At 43.9% G+C, this 12,003-nt stretch overlaps 1 protein-coding gene across 3 annotated transcripts in view; it reads left to right on the forward strand.

Annotated features, from left to right (window-relative positions):
- Positions 1–7,023: 7,023 nt before the first annotated feature.
- The window catches only part of LOC134359788 (ras-specific guanine nucleotide-releasing factor RalGPS1-like), a 756,496-nt gene continuing 751,516 nt past the window's right edge, over positions 7,024–12,003 (forward strand). For all 3 annotated transcript variants that reach the window (XM_063073428.1, XM_063073429.1, XM_063073430.1), the window contains exon 1: positions 7,024–7,291. The gene's annotated coding sequence lies outside the window, so the exon portion shown is untranslated. The remainder of the gene's footprint in view (positions 7,292–12,003) is intronic.

Below are 12,003 nucleotides of genomic sequence, written 5' to 3' on the forward strand. Positions count from 1 at the left end.
TGAAATAGCAATAGAGGCTGGGAGGTGATAGGTGGATGGAGGTGAGGATGGGGGATTGGCAAATGGATGAGGGAAGGGTAGAAACAGTGACAGAGGCTGGTAGGTGGAGGCAACAAAGGATTGCAGATGATGGAATCTCCTTGGAAAGGAAGGTGATGGAACGAAGCAAAGGAGGTGGGGTGGGTAAATAGGAATAGTGATGGGAGGGGACCATGGGAAAGAGTGTGTGGGTGGTAGGCAGACAGAGTGGGTGGAACATTGCAAGAGGCTGCAGAAGGTTTTAGAGCAGCTCCATCACAGATGCAGCCACCCCCACCATCAGGGACATCTTGAAGAGGCTCTACGTCAAGGTGGCAGCATCCATCATTAAGGGCCCTCACTGTCTGAGACATGCCCTCTTTTCATTACTACTATCTGGGAGGAGGGACAGGACCCTGAAGACCCACAATTAGCAGTTCAGAAAGAGGAGGCCCTTCACCCCCACCAATTCTCTGCTGAACATCAACCACCCATTTCCAGTGATCCTACACTTTATTCTCCCCACATACTCGTCATTTTCCTCACTCACATACAGCGGCCAAGTGACCTACCAACCCCTGGGGTGTGGGAGGAAACTGGAGTATCTGGGAGAAGCCCACATGGCCACAGAGGGAACATGCAAACTCCACACAGACAGCAAGGTTGAACCCAGGTCACTGGCGGCATGACACAGCGGCTCCTTGAGCTCAAGCCACTGGGCTTTATTCATTTAGCATCTATCATTCCACAGAATGCTGGAGGGTGCCAACCTTTCAATTCAATTGTTCAGACAGTCACCATCCTCTATGAAATACGACAATAGTCGACATTCTTTTTTCTCCAAACTCATTTGTCTGCTGCTCTCTTTTTCTACATTTGTTCTGCTACACTCTTACTCAATAAGGCTTATTGAATATAATACTCTGGCAAATTGAGAAAGCTTTTAGTGATGTTCCACTGTACAGTAAATCATCAATTTAGTACATTTAAATCATCCTACCATCAGGAAGGAGGTACAGGAGCCTTGGGTATCACACTATCAGGATCAGGAACATCAGGCTCCTGAACCAGTGAGGATAACTTCACTCACCTCAACTCTGAACAATTCTACAACCTATGGACTCACTTTCAAGGACTCTACAACTCATGTTCTCAGTATTATTTATCTATTTATTTATTTGTTTGTCTGTTTGATTATGTATTTATTTCATACAATTTGTGTTTTGCATGTTGATTATTTGTCAGCCTTTATTTATGTATAGTTTTTCATAAATTCTGTTTCTTTATTTTCCTGTAAGATGCCTGCAAGACAATGAATCTCAGGGAAGTATCTGATGACATATACGTACTTTGATAATAAATTTATTTTGACCTTGACTTGACAATATCTGATTAATTGTTGTCTCTCCGCAGTAGAATTCATCAGATCTCTATTAACCAACAAGACACTGTACCGGTTAGACTAGATAATTTTGTTCTAACTGTTGGTTATCAGGGTGCTGTATGGATTAGAGAGCATGGCTCATGGGTTTAGGTTGAGTGAGCTAAGGTTTTTCTCTTTGGAACAAAAGAGGATGGGAAGTGATTTGATGGAGGTGTACAAGATGAGAGGAGGCATTGATCGAGTGGTCAGCCAGAGATCTTCTTTGCTCCCCAGGGCAGAAATGGCTAATATAAGGAGACATAATTTTAAGGTAATTGGAAGAAAGTATGGGGGGGTGATGTCAGGGTAAGTTTTTAACACCGAGAGTGGAATGCATGCACTGTCAGGAGTGGTGAGAGGCAGATATTGTGCATTGGGTATTTTTAAGGGATTCTTAGATGGGCAGATGAATGAAAGAAAAATTGAGGACTATGTGGGAGGGGAAAGATTGGATTGATCTTAGGGTAGTTAAAAAATAGGCACAACATCCTGGGCCAAGGTGGCTGTAGTGTGCTGTAATGTTCTATTATTGAAAGGTAGTTCCAATATTTTTTGCATTTTGTTGCTGTGTAAGATAAGGAGTCAATCCATTCTTTGAAAGATCTCTCCAGTTCTCACGAGAAATTAAAGAGAATCGGAGAAATCCATCATATAGAATGAGGCCATTCAGCCCATTGAGATCCATGCTACTCAATAATGGAATTTACATTACTCCCAAATCCCAGCCTGCCACCAATGGCCTTGTAGGTTATCGGCACGGACTAGAAGGGCTGAGATGGCCTGTTTCTATGCTGTAGTTGTTATATGGTTATATGGTTATTGCTCTTCAATTGCTCACTGACACAGTTTCTTGATGTGGTATTGGTTTCTGACTTGCTCACTCTTTCAGTCTTGATGTCTAGAACACGCTATTCTGTGGGTGAGAAAATGTCCGCATTTCAATTTGAGCCCTTCTACCAACCCTGCTGCATTTGTGTCTTCCTGTTATTGTCCCCCCTTAGCCAAGAGAAAAGGTTTTTTCCATGCCATCATGTCCAGGTCTTCTGTAAATGTTATAAACATCAATTACCATTCAGTGGCCACTCTATTAGGCACACATGTACACTTGCTCATTGATAGAAATCTCTAATCAGCCAGTCATGAGGCAGCAACTCAATGCAGAAAAGCATGCAGACACAGTCAAGCGGTTCGGTTGTTGTTCAGATCAAATATCAGAGGACACATTCTCAGAATAGAGGGATGTCCAGGATGTCCATTTAGAACAGAGATGAGAAGGCATTTCTTTAGCCAGAGGGTAATAAATTTGTGGAATTCATTGCCACAGTCGTCCTTGGAGGCCAAGTCATTGGGTATATTGAAAGAAGAGGCTGATAGGTTCTTGATTAATAAGGGTGTCAAAGGTTAAAGGGAGGAGGCAGGAGAAAGTGGGTGAGAAGGATAATAAATCAGCCATGATGGAATGGTGGGGCAGACTTGATGGGCTGACTGGCATAATTCTGCTCCTACATCTTATGGTCTTATTGTTTATGCTTATTGTACTTATTGAAGACTCGTACGGCCAGATTTGGGAACAGCTTTTTTCCAACTATGATAAGACTGCTGAATGGATCCTGACCCAGATCTGGGCCGTACCCTCCAAATATCCAGACCTGCATCTTGTTTTTTTTGCACTACCTTACTTTCCATTTTTCTATTTATGATTTATAATTTAAATTTTTAATATTTACTATCGATTTGTAATCCAGGGAGCGGAAAGGAGAATCAAATATCGCTATGATGATTGTACGTTCTAGTATCAATTGTTTGGCGACAATAAAGTATAAAGTATAAGTATTGTCTGTGGTTTACTCTTGAAATCTCCTCACTGTTGTAATGTCGGAGCCACAGCTGTTGAATTTTAGAGGTGTGCAACTCCACCATCCTCCAGTCTGAAAGACGTTATTCACCACGACCCAGTATTTTCAGTCTTCAAATCATTGTTATTTAATTCAAGTGGATTGTAAATTGCCCCAGAGATGTGAGGCAGCAGCTCCTCCAGCTGGAATTGGAATTGGAATTGGATTTATTCTTGTCACATACCTAGATACAGTGATAGTCAAAAGAAATGGATTTTCCTTTTATTTTCTGTGTTTTTTGAACTTTTTGACATTTAATAACTTTCCAAAATATGTATTAACATGACCAATAGCAACAGCAAGCATCAACACATTTATATTTTATTCTTGATTGACTATCCTCATAATAAAGTATAGAAATAAAATCTTAAAAATCTATAAAACATATGATTTTACAGCCAAATATCCTTGTTTTACTTTAGACAATATTTTTTAGTTATACTAAACTGGTTTTCAGGGCACCAGAACATAGCAATTTTGGACAATTGCCCAGTCATGGCCAGAAAAAGCCATTCAGCCCATCACTGAGCCATACAATACTGAGGGCCTTGCTAAACATGGCACCCGTCAAGCTAAACCCTCCTACCTACATGTGGTCCATTTGGGGTCACATTTGGAGTATCGCATAGGGGTCTGTTACAAGAAAGAGCATCATTAACCTGGAAAGAGAGCAGAGAATATTTATGAGACCGCTGCTAAGGCTCGAGGACTTGAGTTATGGGGTTTAGAAGTCTGAGGTATGCGTGAAATTGTGGGGGTGATATAACAGGGTGAATGCACAGAGTACTTTTCCTCAGGGAAGGGGAACTTGAGGGCATAAGTTTAAGGTGAGACTTCAAAGGGCAACTTCTTCATGCAGAGAGTAGTCCATATTTAGAATGAGCTGCCAGAGTAAGTAGTTGAGGCAGGTACAGTGACAGCATTTGGAGGAAATTTTGAAAGGTACATGGATGTGGGATTTAGAGGGATGTGGGCCAAACATTGGGCAAATAAGACGAGAATAGATGGCCATCTTGGCTAGCATGGACCAGATGGGCCAAAGGGCCTCTTTCGGTGCTGTATGAATACATGACTATTATTTTAAAAATTATTATGGTGTTGGTGTAGTCTCGGTAGATCACAAACTTCAGCTCTGAATCAGAAGGTCATGAGTTCAAATCTGATGCCAGATACTTGGGCACAGACCAAACCGGTTCTCCAGTGCATTGCTGTGGCAAAGTCGTTTTGTCAGATACACTGGTTTTCAGATGAAATACTAAATCCGATTCTATCTACTCCCAGAGTTCTCCTTTTTATGCCATGAACCAATATCATGAAGCAAGGGGTCTGTGGACCTCAGGTGGGGAACTCCTGATCTACTCTCGCAGATGGTTAAAAAATATTCCAAGCAGATGGAGTTTAATACAGACAAGTGTGAGGTATTGCACATTGGAAGGACAAACCAAGGTAGAACATACAGGGTTAATGGTAAGGCACTGAGGAGTGCAGTGGAACAGAGGGATCTGGGAATACAGATACAAAATTCCCTAAAAGTGGCGTCACAGGTAGATAGGGTCGTAAAGAGAGCTTTTGGTACATTGGCCTTTATTAATCAAAGTATTGAGTATAAGAGCTGGGATGTTATGATGAGGTTGTATAAGGCATTGGTAAGGCCGAATCTGGAGTATTGTGTTCAGTTTTGGTCACCAAATTACAGGAAGGATATAAATAAGGTTGAAAGAGTGCAGAGAAGGTTTACAAGGATGTTGCCGGGACTTGAGAAACTCAGTTACAGAGAAAGGTTGAATAGGTTAGGACTTTATTCCCTGGAGCGTAGAAGAATGAGGGGAGATTTGATAGAGGGATATAAAATTATGATGGGTATAGATAGAGTGAATGCAAGCAGGCTTTTTCCACTGAGGCAAGGGGAGAAAAAAACCAGAGGACATGGGTTAAGGGTGAGGGGGGAAAGTTTAAAGGGAACATTGGGGTGGGGCTTCTTCACACAGAGAGTGGTGGGAGTATGGAATGAGCTGCCAGACGAGGTGGTAAATGTGGGTTCTTTTTTAACATTTAAGAATAAATTGGACAGATACATGGATGGGAGGTGTATGGTGGGATATGGTCCGTGTGCAGGTCAGTGGGACTAGGCAGAAAATGGTTCGGCACAGCCAAGAAGGGCCAAAGGGCCTGTTTCTGTGCTGTAGTTTCTATGGTTTCTAGATATTTCAATAAACATCCTTGGATTCTTGTAATTCTGATCAATATTTAACCCCCAATCAACCTCACTAAAACTGATAATCTGGCCATGGAGGTATACGGCATGGAAGCTGGTCCTTCGGCCCACAACATATCTGCTGGCCTTATCACCAACCTGCACTAGCCCCATTTGCCCGCAAAATACCATAAGACATAGGATCAAAGTTAGGCCTGTCAGCCCATCAAGTCTGCTCCGCCTTTCCATCGTGACTGATTCAACCCCACTTTCTTGCCTTCTCCCCAGAACCTTTGACACCCTTACTTATCAAGAACCTATCAAACCTCTGCTTGAAATATACCCAATGACTTGACCTCCACAGGCCTCTGTGACAATGAAATCCACAGTTTCACCATCCGCTAGCCAAAGAAATTCCCCCCATCTCTGTTCCTGTATCCTGCGGCTGCTCTCTCTGCATTCTACTTTGCTATTATTTTACCCCACTGCACCATGTAATGATTTGATCTGCATGAACAGTACACAAGACGAGCTTTTCACTCTATCTTGGTGAATGTGATAACAGTAAACAAATACCAACCAATACCAATCCCTATTCTTCTCGCTTTGCCATTATCATGGTGCTCTTTGTGGGAGCCTGCTGTGCACAAATTGGAAAGTACCTTGCCCCGATTACTACACTTCAAAACTAACTCAGTTGTCTGGAGGCACAGGGGCCAGTGACCCATAGGTATGTGTCGGTGAGACCACAGTTGGAGGCCGTAGTGTTCGCGGCTTGTCATCAGGGTGTCTGGAGCTCAGGGTCCTCATTCATTATCATTGGCGAGCCCCTTGGGTTGATACCAAACATCAAAACCTGAAGGTCGATTGGAAAACCAGAGGTTAAGGCCCAATGGCAGTAGCCCTGGTTCTGTGACTCTGTGAGGCGACTGGGAAGTCGGAGGCCCCGATATCTCTGAGTCGACCGGAAGCTGGAGGCCCATCAGCCTGGCCTGGGGCTGGACGACAGTGTGTGTGTGTGTGTGTGAGTGAGTGAGTGGGTTTGTGAGATGGAGGTGACGGCCTTTTTGTTGTTGCTTCCGTGGCTCTGCCAAGCATGATGGGAATGCTATGTTGGCACTGGCATGTGTGGCGATACTTGCGGGCTGCCCCCAGCGCAGCCTTAGGTTGTGCTGGTTGTTCAGACAAAGGACACATTTCATTGTCTGTTTTGATGTACATGTGATAAACAAGTGACTCGGAATCTGAATCTAAAGTGCTTTGCGATGCTCCCAAAGGAGATCTTATACATTGAACTACAAGTCCCAGTATGCAATTGAGATAGTGCGCTTGCGCTATTATCGCTTATCTTTTTAAAATTGGGTGGAATCCTTGTATTGATTGGGGAACGGCGCCCCCAATGAGGAATCGGAATGAAGGCAGCTTTGCCTGATGATTGGTCAGAGTAGCTGTCAATCGCAATGTACCTGCACTTCCTGTTGTCAATAGCTGGGGAGCAGTTCCATCTGGTGTCAAGTGTTTTCCAGATTTTCAATCAGCCTTCTTGAGAATTGTGTCAGAGGGTTCAGGCACATTGGCAACGACAGCAGACAACAGAAATTGGGAGGGATTGTTGCAGACCCCCCCCCATCTCTGCAAGGGAATTCGTTTAGTAATTATTCAACCGCGAATATTGTTTATTGTTGATTCAGCGGGACATAAAAGGTGCCGGAGACGGAATATTCGGTGTAACGAGAGAATGCTGTGTCAGTAGAAGCGGTGGTGAGTACATGAACTGTGGGTCTGGCGTGAGGGGTGGGACCTGATATCATTGTGCAATGTGCATTCAGTGGTGGAATGTATTGATTTTGTGTGAAATACGACGTTTTAAAAGTCTCACGTGAATACCCAACACAGCGCTGTTATCAGTGAAATATTCTTCCATTCAAGGTTGGTTTTCTTAACAGGGGCGGTTGCACCGTAAATGCAGTTGTATTTGCTGAGGGGGGAATTAAATCCAAGAAACATTGTATTGTCGTAGACGCTTGCCGGTGGTGCAAATGCTTCCATTTTACCGATTTTTGTTTTGGTTGTTGGTGGTGCTGACTGCGTTACAGTGCTTTCTTTGTGCGTACATCAAACCAGGAACTATGTTATTGAAATGAGCGTCCCACCTTGTTCGGAGGGAGCTGTGCACTTTATGATAAACCCAATCTCAAAGGGCATCTGTACCCTTCTTTAAAAAATGAAGAGAATTGCTTCGTTAACCAAGATTATTGTTAAAGAGAAATTATTTAAAAGAAAGAAACGGATTTGGAGTGTTATAGTACATTGACAATACAGCAATCTTTTTTCTTCTTGTTAAATTATTCGTCTGGTGGTTGTGTAGAAGGACTGAAACTCCCCCTGGATAACACCACACGGTGGTATCTGTGTAAACTGAGCGGCCGACCCCACTTGCACCACCCAGTATATGGGAGCAACCGGGTATAAAACCATTCCAATAGAATTAATCACCTTTCGGCAGCGTTGCCACGCATTGTCAGATCAGTGCCCTCTTTCTGAATGGGGGATTTCATAAAGTGCTCCTTAACAATAAGTTCAACGTGCCCTTTAACCCTTACCGCTCTGGTATTGGAATGGTCGCATTTTCTGTTTTGAAGTGACTGTGATACTGTAGCTGGCATTCCGCAGTTGCCAGATGAAAAAGGGCCCCCTTTTCGGTGTGGTTTATGATGGGAGCGAGTTTGCTATTGTTAGTTTGCACATTGCTCCAACGCGGGAGCTGGTTTCGCCTGTCACACAGTGCCGGATTATGTCAATAATACCTGGTTTGTTCGCAAGCACGGTTGCCGGAGGGAGGAAATCTATGACAATGTTAACACAGGAGAGGCCTATTGTTTGCTCATTGCAGGCTTGTACCTGTTAAATTGCACTGAAAGCGGGCGCCGTTAGAATAGCAGTTGGATTGTTCTGTGGAGATTAATAAAGCAAATATTAATTTTGTATTTTAACATTAATTGAAACTGTGTTAAAATCTGACGTGCATGTGAAAAATGGTAATTCATGTCGCAGAAGGAGGCGATTCGGCCCGTCGGCTTTATGCTAGCTGCCTGCGGAATGATAGCGTAGGGGTAAGTGCAAGACTTTATAGTGGCAGGGTTACGGGTTCAATTGCTGCCGCTCTGTCTGTAGGGAAATTGTACGTTCTCCCCGTGACCACGTGGACCCCCTCCCTCAGGGTTTCCTCTCCCGTTTCCAAACCAACAGGTTGGGGTTAGTTAGTTGTGGGCACGCTACGTTTGCGTGGAGACACTTGCGGGCTGCCACCGCGGGTCGTCGGACTGTGCTGGTCACTGACGCAAACGACGCATTTCGCTGTGTGTTTCAATGTGCTCCTTACAGATAAAACAATCTTCCTCTTTCCCCTGTACCCTCTCTTTTGTGTGCCCGCGAACACCCACCCTCCAGTCGTCTGCCACTTATCCCACCCTAGCGGTAATTTACAGACAATCAGGGCGCCGTGACTGTGGAATGAAACCCACGCCGTTACAGGGTGAACTGCAAATCCTGAAGCGAAGTTCCCGAGGTCAGCATTGAACCCGCGTCCCTGGAGTGGGGCAGCAGTACTACCGGCTGCAGCATCATCTCCTTCGCTCTCTCGCTCTTTAAAAATATTTACATCACAGGTCGTACGTTTCCTTCATCTGGCTTCTTCCAGACCGCATGATGGAACTCGGCCCCAAACGTCGTCTGTTTATTCCTCTCCGCGGATGCTGCCGTCCTGCCGAGTTCCTCCAGTATTTTGTGTGTGCTGCGATGCATGTTTTAGTGACGGTTTGATGGAGAGTTCCGGAATATAAAGTGATTTAATTAAATGTAACTTGAAATTTGACCTTTACATGTCTCTGATAAAATTATTTCTCTTCATAAAATACATAGAATATTATCTAAGTTGACGAACACATTAAAATATTTTAGAAGGGCAGACGATATTTTGAATGGAAAATTGAAAGACCTCGATAGAATGGATGTGGAGAGGAGGTTTCTGATTGTGGGGAGTCTCGGACCTCATAATATAAGGACGTCCGTTTTAAAACAGAGCTGAAGGTGGGGGGGGGGGATTTCTTTAACCAGAGGGTGGTGAATCTGTGAATTCATTGCCACAGCCGGCTGTGGCCAAGTCTGAGTATATTTAAAACGCACGTTGATAAGTTCTTGATTAGTAAGGGCATCAAAGGGGCAGAAGGCAGGAGAATGTGGCTGAGATGTAAAATAAATCAGCCATGTTGGAATAGTGGAGAAGACTCGATGGGCCAAATGGCCTAATTGTGCTCCTCTATCTTAGGATCTTGTGTAAGAATTCTAAACAAGAAGCTGGTTTATTTAAGCCAATGTTTACATTGCTGCGTGTGTGAAGCGAAGTTACGTCGATGCTGGAAATTTGAAACGGAGCGCGCTGCAGTAGATCAAAGGTCATCAATCTGAAACCTTAACTACGTTTCACTATAAACGCTGTCAGGTCTGTGAGCAGTAGCAGCTTTTGTTTCACTTTCTAAAATATATCACATAGACAAGCACAGATATGTTCAACACACTGGAGGAACTGGACAGGCGAGGCAGCAACTATGGGGGCGGGGGCGGGTAAAAAGCACAGTGGACGTTTCGGGCAGGACCTGCCGAAGGGTCTCGGCCCCGAAACGTCGGCTGTGCTTTTTGTTCCATGGATGCTGCCTGCCCTGCTGAGTTCCTCCAGCAGTTTGTGTGTGTGTTGCTTGGATTTCCAGCATCTGCAGATTTTCTCTTGTTTCTGATTTGAAGGGCAGATATGTACTGTATTGGAAATGTGAGTGTATCCAGTAGTGTTTGATATCAGCCTTGTATTTTGTAGAGGGAAACACAAAGTTCAAAATTCAAAGTAAATTTATTGTCACCATATACTACCCTGAGATTCGTTTTCTTGCGGGCATTTACAGTAGATACAAAAAAAACACAATGGAATCAATGACGAACTACACACATACAAGGATGAACAAACAACCAATGTGCTAAAGAAGCCAGACAGTACAATTACAATAAATAATATTGAGAACACAAGCTGTCAATTGGTTGGATTGGGTGTGTCTGTAGAAAGAAAGAATGAGACAAGCTTTTGTAATTTCCAAGCAGTGTCCTGTTTAATTGTGTTTGATGTCTTGGAGCCTAATTTGTCAACAGGAACCTACAAATGGTTATTGGAGGTTTCGCCTAGCAGGGGTGTAGCTACGTCATCTACACAGACCGGTCGAGTTGTCCTCTTCTCGAGGTTGTCCTCTTCTCGGGGAGGGGGTGTGAGGGACGCACATGGAGTAAGCGAAGGGGGATGCCTACTTTGCTAGCCAGATCAGTCAAATCAACCCTGGTCATCAAAGAGCTGACAGGTCTTGAAGCCAGATAGCCCTCTCACCCACGAATCAGCCAAGTTTATACAACATAGAATGATACAGCACAGTACAGGCCTTTTGGCCCACAGTGTTGTGCCGACCCTTAAACCCTGCCTCCCATATAACCCCCCCCCCACCTTAAATTCTTCCATATACCTGTCTAGTAACAGTGGTGGAGGCAGATACACTAGTGAAGTTTAGTTTCTCTTAAACTTCACTAGTGTATCTGCCTCCACCACTGACTCAGGCAGTGCATTCCATACACCAACCATGTTTCCTCATGTTGACATTTAAAAGTCCAAAGTACATTCATTATCAAACCTATTTGTCACTTTTGACAATTCTGAGATTCATTTCCTTGCAGGCATTCGCAGTAGAAAAAAGAAGTACAATAGAATTGATGAAAAACTATGCATAAACAAAGACTGACAAATTGTACAAATATTAAATAAATAATACTGAGAACATGAGCTGTAGAGTACTTGAATGCGAGTCTATAGGTTGTGGAATCAGTTCAGTGTTGGGGTGAGTCAAGTTATCTCCTCTGGTTCAGGAGCCTGATGGTTGAAGAGTAAATTACTGTTCCTGAACCTGGCGGAGTGAGTCCTGAGGTTCCTGTACCACCTTCCTGATGGCAGCAGTGAGAAGAGAGCATGATGTGGGTGGCGAGGTTTCCTGATGATGGATGCTGCTTTCCTGTGACAACTCTCTTGTAGATATGCTCAATAGTTGAGAGGACCCGTGATGGACTGGGCTGTGTCCACTACTTTCTGTAGGATTTACCGTTCAAGGGCATTGGTGTTTCCATACCAGGCTATGAAGCAGCCAGTCAATATGCTCTCCACCACACACCTAAAGAAGTTTGTCAAAGTTTTAGATGTCTTGCTGAACCTTTGCAAACTTCTGAGGAAGTAGAGATGCTACCATGCTTTCTTCATAATTGCACTTGCGTGCTGACAATCTTGGATCTGCTAAAGGAAGGGTTCGAAGTACAGGGCTATTGTCCTAGAGTTTTGCTCAGCGAGAGCCCTTGAGCGCAACAGCACTGAAACAGGTCCTTCAGCCCACCCA

The sequence above is a fragment of the Mobula hypostoma genome, chromosome 21 (assembly GCF_963921235.1).
Source record: "Mobula hypostoma chromosome 21, sMobHyp1.1, whole genome shotgun sequence".
NCBI lineage: Eukaryota > Metazoa > Chordata > Chondrichthyes > Myliobatiformes > Myliobatidae > Mobula > Mobula hypostoma.